The 17,715-nt window shown below is 37.3% G+C and overlaps 1 long non-coding RNA gene across 1 annotated transcript in view; it reads right to left on the reverse strand.

The window, feature by feature from the left end:
- Positions 1–11,975: 11,975 nt before the first annotated feature.
- LOC119467810 overlaps positions 11,976–17,715 on the reverse strand; it is an 8,876-nt gene continuing 3,136 nt past the window's right edge. Inside the window, exons 2-3 of the long non-coding RNA XR_005196430.1 lie at positions 13,182–13,189; positions 11,976–12,706 (exon numbers count right to left, since the gene is read on the reverse strand). This is a non-coding gene — a long non-coding RNA (uncharacterized LOC119467810). The remainder of the gene's footprint in view (positions 12,707–13,181; positions 13,190–17,715) is intronic.

A 17,715-nucleotide genomic window follows, 5' to 3' on the forward strand; every position in this document is an offset into this window, starting at 1 on the left:
TTTTAGTATCTTTAAAAATTTTTTAATGAGTGAATGGGAGATTTCTGTACAATGACGTTCATGACGCCATTACTCACAATAGCCAAAAGGTAAACAAATCCAATGTACCTCAACAGATAAACAGATTAAGAAAATGTGACATATCCATACAAGGCATTCAGCCTTAAAAAGAAAGGAAATCCTGACAGAATCCAAGATGGCCAAATAGGAACAGCTCTGGAGTGCAGTTCTCAGTGAGAACAAGGCAGAGGGTGAGTGATCAACACATTCCAAATGAGTTTTTACTGCCCACAGACCAGTAGATTCCTGGGCTGAAAAACGCCACGAGTTTCCAGCATGGCTGTTTCAGCCAGAGCCACGGGTTTCCGCACAAAAATTCACACAACTCTCGGCAGCACTTTCAACTGGCACCTGAAACGCCTGAGAGACAAAGCTGCCCATTCAACTGAAAAAGAGTATGCTGAAACAGGGAGTCAGGTGATCCAGCTCAGTGGGTCCAATCCCCACAAAGGTCAGCAATCTAAAACGTTCATGACTGATAGTTTTGCAGCAAGCACAGCTGGACCCAGGGGACAGTCCAGCTCAGTGGGGAAAAGGGCGTCTGTCATTACCAAGGCACTCCCAAACTACTGAGGCAATCCACCACTACTGAGACAGTCTGCCATTACAAAGACAGTCGACGATTACTGAGGAAGTCCACCATTACTGAGGCAGATCACCGTTACTGAGGCAGTTCTAACTATACCTCTGTAAACAAAACTGCAAGGAAATTTACACAGCAGCTGGGCAGAGCCTACTTCAGCTCAGCAACACCTCTGCTGGCAGACTGTGACTACACAACTTCCTTGCTGCACAGCGCACCTTTGAAAAAAGGCAGCAGCACGTCAGGAACTTGTAAATAAAGCCCTAACTTCCCAGGACAGAGCACCTGGGAAAAGAGGCAGTTATAAGTTCTGCTGCAGCAGACTTATATATACCTGCCCAGCAGCTCTAAATGGAACAATGGCACTCCCAGCACAGCACTTAAGCTCCTATAAGAGACAGCCTGTCTCTTCAAGCAGCTACCTGACCCCTGTACATCCAAAGAGACCCCTCATAAAGGAGAGCTCAGGCTGATATCTGGCAGGTATCCTCCTGGGACAAAGATAACAGAAGAAGAAACTGACAGCAACCCTTTCTGTTCTGCAGCCCCCATGGGTGATCCCCGGACAAGCAGGGTCTCGAGTGGACCTCCAGCAGGCCTGCAACAGAGGGGCCTGACTGTTAGAAGGAAAGCTAAAAAACAGAAAGAAATAGCTTCAACATCAACAAAAACGATGTCCACTCAGAAACCCCATGCAAAAATCACCAACTACAAACACCACAGGTAGATAAATCCACAAAGATGGGAAGAAACCAACACAAAAAGGATGAAAACACCTAAAACCAAAACACCTCTCCTCCTTCAAGGAATTACAACTGCTCATCAGCAAGGGAACAAAGCTGGATGGAGAATAAGTCTGTTGAATTGACAGAAGGTAGGTAATAACAAACTTCTCTGAGATCAAAGAACATACTCTAACCCAATGCAAAGAAACTAACAACCTTGAAAAAAGGTTAGATGAAATGTTAATGAGAATAAACAGCTTAGAGAGGAACGTAAATGACTTGATGTAGCTGAAAAACCCAACATGAGAACTTCACAAAGCATGCACAAGTTTAAATAGTCAAATCAACCAAGCAGAAGAAAGGGTATTAGAGATTGAAGATCAACTCAATGAAATAAAACAAGAAGGCAAGATTACAGAAAAAAGAGTGAAAAGAAATGAACAAAGCTTCCAAGAAATATGGGATTATATGAAAAGACCTAATCTAGGTTTGATAGGTGTACCTGAATTTGACGGAGAGAACGAATCCAAGCTGAAAAACACTCTTCAGGATATTATCCAGGAAAATTTCCCCAACCTGGCAAGGCAGGCCAATATTCAAGTCCAGGAAATACAGAGGACACCACAAAGATATTTCTCGAAAAGAGCAACCCCAAGGCATATAATTGTCGGATTCACCAGGGTTAAAACGAAGGAAAAAATGCTCAGGGCAGCCAGAAAGGTCGAGATACCCACAAAGGGAAGCCCATCAGACTCACAGCAGATGTCTCAGCAGAAACCCTACAAGTCAGAATAGAGTGGGGGCCAACATTCAACATTCTTAAAGAAAAGAACTTTAAATCTAGAATTTCATATGCAGCCAAACTAAATTTATAAGTGAAGGAGAAATAAAATCCTTTATGGACAAAAAACTGCTGAGAGATTTCATGACCACCAGGCCTGCCTTACAACAGCTCCTGAAAGAAACACTAATCATGGAAAAGAACAGCCAGTACCAGCCACTCCAAAAATGTACCAAATGGTAAAGACCATTGACAAAATGAAGAACCTGCATCAACTAGCGTGCAAAATAACCAGCTAGCATTAAAATGGCAGGATCAAATTCACACAAAACACTATTAACCTTAAATGTAAATGGACTAAATGCCCCAATCAAAAGACAAAGACTGGCAACTTGAATAAAAAGTCAAGACCCATCAGTGTACTGTATTCAGGAAACCCATCTCATATGCAAGGACGCACATACGCTCAAAATAAAGGGATGGAGGAAGATTTACCAAGCAAATGGAGAGTGGAAAAAAAAAGCAGGAGTTGCAATCATAGTCTCAGATAAAATGGACTTTAAACCAACAAAGATCAAAATAGCCAAAAAACGGCATTACGTTATGGTAAAAGGATCAACACAACAATAAGAGCTAACAATCCTAAATATATATGCAACCAATACAGGAGCACCTAGATACATAAAGGAAGTTCTTTATGACCTACAGAGAGACTGAGAATCCCACACAATAAAAGTAGGAGACATTAACACTCCACTGTCAATATTAGGCAGATCAGCAAGAGAGAAAATTAACAAGGATATCCAGGACTTGAACTCAGATCTGGACCAAGTGGACCTAATAACATCTACAGGACTCTACACCACAAATCAATAGAACACACATTCTTGTCAACACCACATCGCACCTACTCTAAAATTGACAACATAATTGGAAATAAATCACTCCTCAACAAATGCAAAAGAACAGAAATCATAACAGTCTCTCAGACCACAATGCAATCAAATTAGAACTAAGGATTAAGAAACTAACTCAGAGCTGCACAACTTCATAGAAACTGAACAACCGGCTCCTGAATATCGACTGCATAAACAATGAAATGAAGGCAGAAATAAAGATTTTCTTTGAAACCAAAAAGAACGAAGATGCAACGTACCAGAATATCTGGGACACATTTAAAGCAGCATCTAGAGGGAAATTTATAGCAATAAATGCTCGCATGAGAAGCAAGGAAAGATCTAAAATCAATACTCTATCATCAAAATCGAAAGAGCTAGAGGAGTAAGATTTTAAAAAACTCAAAAGCTAGCAGAAGACAACAAATAACTAGATCAGAGCAAAACAGAAAGAGATAGAGACACAAAAAAATCCTTCAAAAAAAAAAAATCAATAAATCTAGGAGCCGGTTTTCTGAAAGGATCAACAAAATAGACAAACCGTTAGCCAGATTAATAAAAAAGAATCAAATAGATGCAATAAAGGCTATAAAGTGGATATTACCACCAATTCCAGAGAAATACAAACTATCGTCAAAGATTACTACAAACAACTCTATGCACATAAACCAATAAACCTGGAAGAAATGGACACATTCCTGGATATTGAACCCTCCTAAGCCTAAACCAAGAAGAAGTTGAAACCTTGAATAGACCAGTAACAAGGTCTGAACTTGAGGCAGCAATTAATAGCCTAACAACCAAAAAAAGCCCAGGTCCAGATGGGTTCAAAGCCAAACTCTACCAGATGTGATGAGCCAGTACCACTCCTTCTGAAACTATTCCAAACAATACAAAAAGAGGGAATCCTTCCCAAATCATTTATGAGACCAACATCATCCTGATAATAAAATCCGGCAGAGACTCAACAAAAAAGAAAATTCAGGCCAATATCTATGATGAACATAGATGCAAAAATCTTCAATAAAATACTGGCAAACCAATCACAACAGCACATCAAAAAGCTTATCCATCACGATCAAGCGGGCTTCATCCCAGGGATGCAAGGCTGGTTCAACACATGCAAATCTATAAACATAATTCACCACACAAACAAAACCAAAGACAAAAACTACATGAGTATCTCAAGAGATGCACTGAAGTCCTTTGACAAAATTCAATAGCTCTTTATGCTAAAAACTCTCAATAAACTATGTATTGATGGAATATGTCTCAAAATAATAAAAGCTATTTACAACAAACCCACAGCCAGTATCATACTGAATAGGCAAAAATTGGAAGCATTCCCATTGAAATCTGGCACTAGACAAGGATGCCCTTTCTCATCACTCCTATTCAATATAGTATTGGAAGTTCTAGCCAGAGCAATCAGGCAAAAAAAAGAAACAAGGAGAAAGCCAAATTGTCTCTATGTGCAATTTGACATGATTTTATATTTAGAAGACCCCAACATCTCAACCCAAAATCTCCTGAAACTGATAAGCAACTTCAGCAAAATCTCAGGATACAAAATCAATGTGCAGAAATCACAAATATTCCTATACACCAATAACAAACTTAAAGAGCGCCGAATCAAGAATGAACTGCCATTCACAATTGCTACAAAGAGAATAAAATACCTAGGAATACAACTAACAAAGGATGTAAAGGACCTCTTCAAGGAGAACTACAAATCACTGCTCAACGAAATAAGAGAGGACACAAACAGGTGGAAAAACATTCCATGTTCATGGTTAGGAGGAATCAATATTGTTGAAAATGGCCATACTACCCAAAATAAATTATAGATTCAATGCTATCCCCATCAAGCTACCTATGACCCTCTTCACAGAACTGGAAAAAAACACCTTAAACTTCATATGGAACCAAAAGACAGTCCACATAGTCAAGACAATATTAAGCAAAAAGAACAAAGCTGGAGGCATCATATTACCTGACTTCAAAGTATACTACAAGGCTACAGTAATCAAAACAGCATGGTATTGGTACCAAACACAGATATAGACCAATGGAAGAGAACAGAGGCCTTGAAGGCAACACCACACACAATGAGGAAAGGATTGCCTGTTTAATAAATGCTGGGAAAACTGGTTAGCCATGTGCAGAAAGCAGAAACTGGACCCCTTTCTGACACCTTACACTAAAATTAACTCCAGATGGATTAAAGATTTAAACATAAGACCTAACACCATAAAAACCCTAGAAGAAGAAAAAATCCTAGGCAAAACCATTTAGGACATAGGTATAGGCAAGGACTTCATGACTAAAACACCAAAAGCATTGGCAACAAAAGCCACAATAGGTAAATGAGATCCAATTAAACTCCAGAGCTTCTGTACAGCAAAAGAAACAATCATTAGAGTGAATCAGCAACCAACAATGGGAAAAAATTTTTGCAGTCTACCCATCTGACAAAGGTCTAATATCCAGAATCTACAAAGAACTAAGACAGATGTACAAGAAAAAAAATGAACAAACCCATTCAAAAGTGGGTAAAGCATATGAACAGACACTTTTCAAAAGAAGACATATCTGAGGCCAAAAAAACATATGAAAAAATACTCATCACCACTGGTCATTAGAGAAATGCAAATCAAAACTGCATTGAGATACCATCCTATGCCAGTTACAATAGCAATCATCAAGAAATCTGGAGACAACAGATGCTGGAGAGGATGTGGAGAAACAGGAACACTTTTATACTGTTGGTGGGAGTGTAAATTAGTTCAACCATTGTGGAAGACAGTGTAGCGATTCCTCAAGGATCTAGAAACAGAAAGTCCATTTGACCCAGCAATCCCATTACTGGGTATATATATCCAAAGGATTATAAATCGTTCTATTATAAAGACACATACACATGTATGCTCACTGAGGCACTGTTTATGGTAGCTACGACCTGGAACCAACCCAAATGCCCATCAATGATAGACTGGACAAGGAAAATGTGTCATATATAAACCATCGAATACGATGCAGCCATAAAAAACGATGAGTTCATGTCCTTTGTAGGGACATGGATGAATCTGAAAACCATCATTCTCAGCAAACTGACACAAGAACAGAAAATCAAACACCGCATGTTCCCACTCAAAGGCAGGTGTTGAACAACAGGAACACATGGACACAGGGCGGGGAGCATCACACAATGGGGTCTGCTGGCGGGGCGGCGGGGCAGCGAGGGGCAGCTGGGGGTGGGGAGTTTGAGGAGGGGTAACTTGCGGAGAAATGCCAGATGTAGGTGATGGGGGATGGAGGCAGCAAACAACATTGCCATGTATGTACCTATCCAACAATCCTGCATGGTTTGCACATGTACCCCAGAACCTAAATAAAATAAAAAATAAAAATAAAAAAAACTTATATCCTCAAAAAAGAAAGAAAATATAATAATAAATTTCAATAATCTTCCTTAATATCTTTATCACATTTCCTCTAAAATGTATACCTATAATCTACTTGGAAATTTCATAAACAATAAATTGCACATGGTAAAAATTTTTTAAAAAAAAAAAAAAGGAAATTCTGAAACACATTACAGTATGGATGAACTGTGAAGACTGTTTAGTGAAATAAACCAGTCACCAGAGGATGACTATTGTATGACTCTATTTATAAGAAAGGCCTCATATAATTCCTGTAGCCCAATTCATATAAAGAAAAAGTAGAACGCTGGTTTGCCAGGGACTGGGAGGATGGGAGAAGGAGTAGTTATTGTTTAATGGGTGTTGAATTTCAGCTTAGGAAGATGAAAAAGTTTTGGAGATAAACAGTGGTAATGATTGGGCAATGTCAAGGTATTTAATGCCAATGAACTCTATGAACTCTATACTTAAAAACAGTGCAAATGGTAAATTTAACGTGTGTATCCCTACAATTTTGAAAAGCACAGACCATTCATCAATTTCAATCAATTTATTTCCAAAAATAACTATTACTAAAAAGCATAAGTAACAATGTTTATTAAGAGACTTAAGGGTAGTTTTTCAATCAGTAAGAATGGTTTTCCTGCCATTTTAAGTCAGAAGATAATTTCTTTAATACAAAAAAAATCATATTTTCAAACAAAAAACTATGCAATGTTGATTTAGAATACAGATGGCAAAACTACTATAAATTCAGTAATGTTTTTAATGTTTTAAAATGTATTTGTACTTAATCACAATATTTACACACAATAAGGAACACAGTATGTATATATAGCAAAGCATTTTTCAGTTTACATGTAATATTCTGAGTACTGTTTATAAATTCATTAATTCCTTGCAATAATCATACTGTGGGATATTTTAACGTATTCTAAAAATTCACCATTTGATAGAGACAACCCATTACCATTAAAAAGAAAAATGGAAGGAAGGAAGGAGGGAAGGAAGGAAGAAAGGAAGGGGGGGAGGGGGAGAGGGGGAGGGGGAGGGGGGAGGGAGGGACTTTTTGCCCATCCTCTGTCCACTGATCCATCTTTCCACTTATCTTCTCTCCCATTGACTCAATTTTTAAAAATTACGAGATGCAGTCCTATATATACATTATATATTTGATACAGATGATAAACATACAGTGTAATATAGAATTGATAGGAGCTTTTCCTACTTTCAGCATCAGGATAGGATTGGTAACACATTTCTTTTAATAAGAAATTATATCTTAAAACATGGTTCTAATGTGTTTTTCATATTCCATCTTCAACCATCTTGCATCTGATACGTAATAATATGCATATCGGCATATTATTGCACTCCTATTTGCTCAATATTTTCTTCAAATATTTTTTCAAGTTATCAAACCTTTTCTTACTTAAATTAATTTTAAAGGAAATCTTTATATCCCTACCATAAAAAAAATCCAGAATCATGCATTATAAATATAACAGAACCGTAAGAACCATAAGAAGATATTGTTAAATTCTAATGACAAACTGCTTCTTGCTCATTTTTAAAATTATAAATTACTGTAAAGATACAGAGTATTACTGAGGAAACAAAGCCACTATCCACCTTTCTTTTATCAAATAAATATTGATGAAGTTGAAATCTGAGCATTTCTCAGTAATTCACTGTATATTTAATGTAATTCATAATCTTAAAAATATTAACATGAAAAGCTTCCATTTTATCTTCCCTGAGCTGCTTTGGTGTATTTTCTTATATACAACAAACATACAGTGTTAGTTTCGTTTTTAAAATTTCCATCATTAACTTCATATTGTACATATCCTTCTACAGTTTACTTTTTGCATTCAATTTTGTACTAAAAATGTATCCATTCAAGTTAATACATCTTGACAGTTCATTTAAACTGCCCAATAGCAAACACTGTATGTATTAGGTGAGTGCAAAAGTAATTGCGATTTTTGCATTGTAGGAATTTGGTGTTTGATACTGGAATATATTCTTAAATAAATGTGGTTACGTTTTACCTCATTTTAATGGGCATTTCTCATTTTATGTATTTTTGCTAATTACTTATTACTTGCTGTTTATTTTAGACTATGAAAATGATGTTACACAAAAAGCAAATTCAAAGCACTTTGGGAGGCTGAGGCGAGCAGATCACTTAAGGTCAGGAGTTTGAGGCCAGCCAGGACAACATGGTGAAACCTCATCTCTATGAAAAATACAAAAATTAGCCAAGAATGGTGGTGGGTGCCTATAATCCCAGCTACTGGGAGGCTCAGGCAGGAGAATCGCTTCAAGCTGGGAAGTGGAGGTTGCACTGCACTCCAGCCTGGGCAACAGATGAGACTCTGTCTCCAAAACAAAAATAAAAACAAGAAGCAAATTCAAGCAATTTTTACTTATTTGACTTCAAAACGGGTCATAAAGCAGCAGAGACAACTCACAACATCAACAATACATTTGGCCTAGGAACTGCTAATAAACATACAGTGTGGCGGTGTTGGTTCAAGGAGGTTTTTTTTTTTATTTTTTTTTTGAGACAGCGTCTCACTCAGTCACCAGGCACCAGGCTGGAGTGCAGTGGCGCGACCTCGGCTCACTGCAACCTCCGCCTCCTGAGTTCAAGCAATTCTCCTGCCTCAGCCTCCCGAGTAGCTGGGACTACAGGTGCATGCCACCATGTCCAGCTAATTTTTTTGGGTTTTTAGTAGAGGCGGGGTTCCACCATGTTGGCCAGGATGGTTTCGATCTCTTGACCTCGTGATCCACCCACCTTGGCCTCCAAAAGTGCTGAGATTACAGGCATGTTTGTTTCCACTTATTTACCCAGTCCCTTAAGTAATATTTGGGTTTTTTTTTCCTACTAGAAGTAATGTTACAATAAATGCTTAATGCAGAGTTCCATGTGCTCAATTTCCTTTTCCTGTGTGTGAGATTTTCCTGTTTACTAATTATTTGAGGGAGGAAGGTTGGAAGCTTAAAACCCAAATTTGCATCAAAGCTTTAGCAAGAATATTAAACAGAACAGTGCATTTCATACACAAAAATATTCATATCTTCATATTTTCCATCTTTATATTCCATTTGTCACATTTTATTATTCATTTTTAACAACCTATATTTTGCAACACTGTCTTGAACTTTAAAGCTTTGTTATTTCTGGTGCAAGAAAGGGCATAAAAAATGGCACACTTTTCATTTACTATGGCACTTGAGTTACTTAATTCTGGTGTTCTAGCGAGTCTCAATGATCTCATAAAGTAGAGGAGAAGAGCATTTTGTTCGCAAAGCTACCATCTACATTTCGAGAAAGTAAGCTATGAAACACTATACAATTATTAGCAGCATATTAAAAATATATCTGAATAATTTGAGAGGTCAGATAATATATTAACACATAGGATTTCTAAAAAACATTTATGCATAAACCATTATGGCTCTTCAGTTCCTCATAAAGGAACAAGTAAACATAAGAAAACTTATTGTATTCCCTAAGTTTCATAGGTAAAGATGAGACACTTACTAAATATGCTTGCTGAGAAAATTTTAAAGAAAAAAGTGGTATGTCAATTGGTAACACCAATTGACTGAATTATGACTCTTTTTAACAGCAACAATTTCTTAACACAAATATTAAAGTCCTAGTTCAGTGATTCACACCTGTAATCTCCTACTATGTTGGAGGCTGAGGCAGGAGGACTGCTTGAACCCAGGAGTTCCAGAACAGCATGAGCAACACAAATGCCATCTTTAAAAAGAATTTTAAAAAATTAGCCCAGCATGGTGACATACACTTACAGTCCCAGCTACTGGCAAGGCTGAGGTGGGAGAATCACTTAATTCCAGGAGGTCAAGACTGCAGTGAGCCGTGATTGTACCACTGCACTCTAGCCTTGGCAACAGAGCGAGACCGTGTCTCAAAAAAAAAGAAAAAATATATTAAATATACATTTTCTCCTTTGGACAAATTCAACCTAAATTTAAAAATCACGTGGAAAGTAAAAAAGTTATTGCTTTTGTGAACAAAAAGGAAGACAACTACTGACTTAACATATAACTACCTTGGAGGAGGTCAGTTTAAATTATCTACAAGGCACAGATGGAACTACATTTGTAGCACTCCAGTAGGATCTCAACTGTACTGTCACAGGATTCAGTGAATCTCTTCTGGAAAAGGATCAGGGCATGGAAGATTTCCAAAAATGCAAAGGGTGGACAGTGGCATGAAAGAGAAAAATGAGCATTTATTTTATATTTACTCTTCTGGGCCCTGTTTTAACTACATATTCCTTCAAACATCAACAAAAATCCCATAAGGTGGGCCTTGTGATCTCTTTTTTAAAAATACTGAAAAAAAAAAAAAAGTCCAAAGAAGTGGCTGAAACTCTTAATCAAAGCTAAAAGCTGAGTTTTTCTTCCTTTGGACAAATTCAATTTAAATTTAAAAATCATGTGGAAAGTAAAAAGGCTCTTGCTTTTATGTGTGGACGAAAAGGAAGACAACTACTGACAACATTACATATACCTGGAGGAGGTCAATTTAAATTATCTTCCATGCCTTGATCTTTTTCCAGACCAGATAGCAGGTCTATCCAATTCCAAATTATTTCTGTACTATAGCTTTTAATGTCACATAACAATGTAGCTAACACTGAGGACTTACTCTGGGTACTAAGTATCCCACAGTATTGTATCACATAAGCCTATGGAGCATACGCCCATGGAGCCAGATGCTTTTCTAGTCTCATTTTACAAAGGAGGAATCTGAGGCCCAAGAAAATGGATGGATGGCAGTCAGGAGGCAGAACTAGACTGCAGCTCCAACTCGGATGGACAGAGCAGCGTGTGAGAAGGCTTGCACCATGAATTTTTGCTCCAGAACAACTGTAGGAATAAATCAGGAAACCTGAGAGGACACAAAGACCCCCTAAAGGAAGCAGATTGCTCCTGCAGGACCCAGAAGACACCCTAAATATCGTGCTAGTATCCACAGCTGAGAGACTCATAGATGGGTTCACATCACAGGACTCTGCGGACAACCCACAATACCAGCCCAGAGCCTGGTAGACAAGCTGGGTGCCTAGATCCAGAAGAGAAATAATCACTAGAGCTCGGCTCCCAGGAAGCCACATCCATAGGAAAAGGGAGAGAGTACTACATCAAGGGAACAACTCATGGAACAAAAGAATCTGAACAACGGCCTTCAGCCGTAGACCTTTCTGCTGATAGAGCCTGCCCAAATGAGAAGGAACCAGAAAACCAGCTCTGGTAATATGACAAAACAGGGTTCATTCGCATCCCCCAAAAATCACACTAGCTCACCTGCAATGATAACAAACCAAGAAGAAATCCCTGAGCTATCTGAAAAAGAAATCAGGAGGATGATATTTACTAAGCTAATCAGGGAGGCACCAGAGAAATGTGAGCACAATGTAAGGAAATCAGAAAAATGATACAAGAAGTGAAGGAAGAAACATTCAAGAAAACAGCACAAATAAAAAAAGAAATCAAAACTTCAGAAAACAATTAACACACTTATAGAAATGCAAAACGCTCTGGAATATCTCAGCAATAGAACTGAACAAGTAGAAAAAAGAAATTCAGAGCTTAAAGACAAGGTCTTCAAATTAACAAAATCCAACAAAGACTAAAAAAATAAATAAATAAGGAAGAAAGGCTCCAAACAGTCTCGGCTTATGTTAAACAACCAAACCTAAGAATAATTGATGACCTGAGGAAGAAGAGAAATCTAAGTTTGAAAAACATATTTAGGGGAACAATCAAAGAAAACATCCCTTGCCTTGCTAGAAACCTAGACATTCAAATACAAGAAGCAAAAGGAACACCTGGGAAATTCATCGCAAAAATATCATTGCCTAGGTACACTGACATCAGGTTATATAAAGTTAAGATGAAGAAAAGAATCATGAGAACTGTGAGACAAAAGCACCAGGTAATCAATAAAGGAAAACCTATCAGATTAACAGAAGTTTTCTCAGAAGAAACCCTACAAGCTAGAAAAGACTGGGGCCCTATCTTCAGCCTCCTCAAACAAAATGATTATCAATCAAGAATTTTGTATCCAGTGAAACTAAGCTTCATATATGAAACAAAGATACAGTTTTTAATCAGACAAACAAATACTGAGAGAATTCGCCACTACCAACCCACCACTAAAAGATCTGCTAAAAGGAGCTCTAAATCTTGAAACAAATCCTGGGAACACATCAAAACAAAACCACTTTAAAACACAGATAATTTGCCATGATCAAGTGGGTTTCATAAGAGGGATACAGGGATGGTTTAACATAGGCAAGTCAATAAATGTGATACAACACATAAGAAGAATTTAAAATCACATCATCTCAATAGATACAGAAAAATCACTCAACAAAATCCAGCATCGCTTTATAATTAAAACTCTCAGTAAAATCAGCATACAAGGGATATACCTCAATATAATAAAAGCCATCTACAACAAACCCACAGCCAACATAATACTGAATGGGGAAAAGTTGAAAGCATTCCCTCTGAGAACAGGAACAAGACAAGGATGCCCACTCTCACCACTCCTCTTCAACACAGTACTGTAAGTCCCAGCCAGGGCAATCTGACAAGAGAAAAAGATAAGTTAAACTGTTGCTGTTTGCTGATAATATGATTGTTTACCTAGAAAACCCTAAAGCCTCCTCCAGAACGCTCACAGAACAAATAAAAGAATTCAGCAGTTTCCAGATACAAAATTAATGTACACAAATCAGTAAATTTTCTATTCCCCAACAGTAACCAAACTGAAAATCAAATCAAGAACTCAACCCCTTTTACAACAGCTGCAAAAAAATAAAATAAAATACTTAGAAATGTTCCTAACAAAGGAGATGAAAGACCTCTATAAGAAAAACTGCAGAACACTGCTGAAAGAAATCACAGACAACCCAAACATATGGAAACACATCCCATCCTAATAAATGGGTAGAATCAATATTGTAAAAATGACCATACTGCCAAAAGCAATCTACAAATTCAATGCAATCCCCATCAAAATAGCACCCTCATTCTCCACAGAGTTAAAAAAAAAAACAATTCTAAAATTCATATGGAACCAAAAGAGAGCTTGCATAGCCAAAGCAAGACTAAGAAAAAAGAACAAATCTTGAGGCATCACATTACCTGATTTCAAACTATACTTTGATGCTACAGTCACCAAAACAGCATGGAACTGTTTTGGTGACTATAGCCTCATGGTATAAAAATAGGCACATAGACCAACAGAACAGAATAGAGAACCCAGAAATAAACCCAAATACTTAGGGCCAACTGATCTTCGACAAAGGAAACAAAAACGTAAAGCAGAGAAACAACACCCTATTCAAGAAATGGTGCTGGGATAATTAGCAAGCCATATGTAAGAGAATGAAACTGGATCCTCATCTCTCACATTATACAAAAATCAACTCAAGATGGATCAAGGACTTAAATCTAAGACGTGAAATTAAAAAATTCTAGAAGATATCAGAAAAACCCTCCTGGACATTGACTCAGGCAAAGACTTTATGATCAAGAACCCAAAAGCAAATGTAAAAAAGCAAAGATAAATAGGCAGGACTTAATTAAATTAAAGAGCTTCTGCACAGCAAAAGGATGTCAACAGCAGAGTAAACAGACAACCCACAAAGTGGGAGAACTCTTCACAATCTATAAACCTAACCAAGGACTAATACTCAGAATCTACAAAGAACTCAAACAAATTAGCAAGAAAAAAGCAAACAATTCCATCAAAGAGTTGGCTAAGGACATAAACAGACAATTTTCAAAAAAAGATACACAAATGGCAAACAAACCTATGAAAAAATGCTCAACATCACTAAGGAAAGTAACTTTGAAACAATCAATTTGCTTTTCGTTTCTTCTTTCGTTTTCCTCAGCCATTTTTGGCCTACAAAGCCAACCATCTCTGTTCAATCCATTCTATTTTATAGAATGAGGTGTTGCCCCTTAATATAAAAAAAAAAAAAAAAGCCAATTAAATCTTCAACCTAAATTTGTTGTACTTCTCTTTTAAGAAAAGAACAAAGGCTAAATCCATTGCTAGGTGAGAAATAGTACCAGTACAACACAGATTAATAAGACGTTAGTCACTCTTAAAAAGTGGATGCTTTATAAACGGAAAAATATTTTTTATTTACTTAAATGTGTAAATATCAACATCTACTAATTATATTTCACTTAAAATAGATTAAAAGACATTTAAAACTGCTTTATACGAGAAAATATTAGAGATAAAAGTTACTACTCTACCCATCCATCCAAATTAAAGAGACCTAATTTTGAAAATCAATTTAAGCAGAGGAATGCTATTTAATTTAAAGAAAAAATAAATCACTTTGATAATTACTCTCAAAGACACACTTCAATAAAACCATCCAAAAACCTAAATATGTAATAAATTTTTCCATTATTTTATCATTATGTTTGGCATTAATGATACCACTTAGTATTCTGCCGCTATAAAAGGCTGGTATCATTTTTCTAAAACAAAACAGGCTGTTAGCAGAAGCTATTTCAAATCTATACAAACAGACCTCAGAAAGTTTCTGTTAAATTTTTTTTCCTAAGAAGAAAGGTCAAAGAGGAAGAAGTTATTAGGAATACAGGGTGAGAAAATAAAACAAGTAATATTCAAAATAAAACCAAAAAATACAAACAGAAAAGAATGGCTTCACAGATTTTTTTCCATTTGCTTAGCCTAGCAACATAATCATTTTAATGGGTAAGAATGCCAAAAATATCTTAGAAAATGCACAATGCCATTATACCTAGATTCTTTTGAAGCATCGATGGCCATCATCAGTCGATAACGTACTTAAAAGGAAAACCCAATTGAGCACTAAAAGAACACAAATAGAAGAAATCAACAGTCTGAAACATTCATTTTTAGAAATAGTTGGTTACAGAAAACCAGCTGAAGAACACCATGGCCTGATCTTCTTTATTGAACATATAATGTATCCAACAGTAATCACAGGAGAATAGGCTTTTTCTTCATGCTTTTATATTTGCTTATTTGTTTTTCAAAGAAAAGCCCAACAAATATGGAAGTATTATTTTCATGACACATAAATTCCAGAAAATGATATGGCTATCCATAGTTTGTAGAACTTCTAAATCTAAGCTATTAGACTCCCTGAACTACCTCAAATGAAAAATATCAGCTTTAAGCTCTAAATCTAAACAAACAGTTTTCACATTACTGGAACATAACTTGTTTCATCTCACCACCTGCATTACAAAATATCATGGTCTTTTCATACCAGCTCCAATAAAACTACAATATTTATTGCTTTCACTATACCTACTGCATTTTATGATTCAGTGCTATTATACATATAAAATGACTGATCTGTCATATTTTGAAATTTTCAAGAAGTTACAAATACACCCATATAAATTCAGCTAGATTATTCTAGTAACATTTAAGAAAATGTTCCTTTGGCCAACTTGTTTGTTTACAAATTAAATTACATGACACAAAACTGATTTTCACCCACAGTTTTCGGAGTTCCCTTTCTTTATGTGGTTTTAGTTCATTCAAGCCCTCAGCATTTTTTACTACAAAATCCTTCTGGTACCTTCTAATATATACTTTACACCACATTGGTATCAGATGACTCAAAATCACATATCATGTCACTCTGCCTTAAAAATCTAATAATGGAAGTGACATCACCAACACGACAGAGTAGAACCCACTATCTTTCCCAACCCCATACCTGCCCCAACCCTAAAACTGAAGTCTTTCTACAAATACCCTACTCCAAGCCCAGGCACTATGGCTGCACTGGACCCACATTTCAGGTATCAGAGCCATCACCTCAGTGAGCAACTTCATATTCCTGGGCTAAAAGCCAAACACTCACTGTTCATGCCTGTACTCCAGGTACCAAACCAGCTATCACATAGAGTTATGCCCCACCTCTACCTAGGAGCCTCTCTAATTCTACAAATACCTGTACTCCCAATTTTTATCTCCACTGATGTGTTCACAAGCCTCTAGGCCTCACATACTGTCACCAACATGGCAGGTGAGGTGCCTACACCACAAATATCAGTGCCATTATGGACCAAGATGCCAGAGCCATACTCCCTCCACAAGGACCCAGGCTTCAGGCCTCAACGCCAAGGCCATGCCACAGGCAACACACATCACACACTGGTATCACTGCTATTGCAAGCAAGTGCACAAGCCATACCCAGTACCAAGAGGAATCTCTGCTCAGCCACAACTTCCTGGTAGGAGTAAAAAATATCACAAAGTTCACAAGGACCTTAGCAGCCATTGTCACCAAGGACTCCAACAACCCTTGCTGCCACTGCAGACATCAGTATTAGCCACTAAGGATCCACAATATTAGCCATTAAGCATCCCTCCAATCTTGGTCTAAAATCAACCTCAGCTGACAGAGCTACACAGATTACCCAGCTTGCACCCTCACTGGTGCCAGAACTGTTGTGCCCTAACCAATAAGCACCCTCGTAAGGTGAAGGTCTTTCCACAACAAAACTAGCCCAAAATGTCTGCTAGGGGTAACTACTCCGCCAAATGCTCACACGTCAATATAATGCAACAAGAATCATGAAAAACCAAGGAGACATAACACTACCAAAAGAACACAATCTCCCAATGCCTGACCCCAAATAAATGAAGATATATAAACTGCTCAACAAAGAAATCAGAATAGTCATTTTAAGTGAGAACAGTGAACTTCAAGAAAATAAATGACCAAAATGAGAAAACTAACAGATTGAAATTATAAAAAGAAACAAATTCTGAAGCTGAAAAATACAATGAATGAAATTAAAAATTTAACAGAGAGTATCAACAACATTGGCACTGATCAAGCAGATCTGTGATCTTAAAGATAAGTTAGTTAAAAAATATATTGTCGGCCGGGCACGGTGGCTCACGCCTGTAATCCCAGCACTTTGGGAGGCCAAGGCGGGTGGATCACGAGGTCAAGAGATGGAGACCATCCTGGTCAACAAGGTGAAACCCCGTCTCTACTAAAAAAAATACAAAAATTAGCTGGGCGTGGTGGTGCGTGCCTGTAGTCCCAGCTATTCGGGAGGCTGAGGCAGGACAATTACTCGAACCCAGGAAGCAGAGGTTGCGGTGAGCCAAGATTGTGCCATTGTACTCCAGTCTGGATAACAA

This window comes from Cebus imitator, unplaced genomic scaffold (genome assembly GCF_001604975.1).
Source record: "Cebus imitator isolate Cc_AM_T3 unplaced genomic scaffold, Cebus_imitator-1.0 Scaffold334, whole genome shotgun sequence".
Taxonomy (NCBI): Eukaryota; Metazoa; Chordata; class Mammalia; order Primates; family Cebidae; genus Cebus; species Cebus imitator.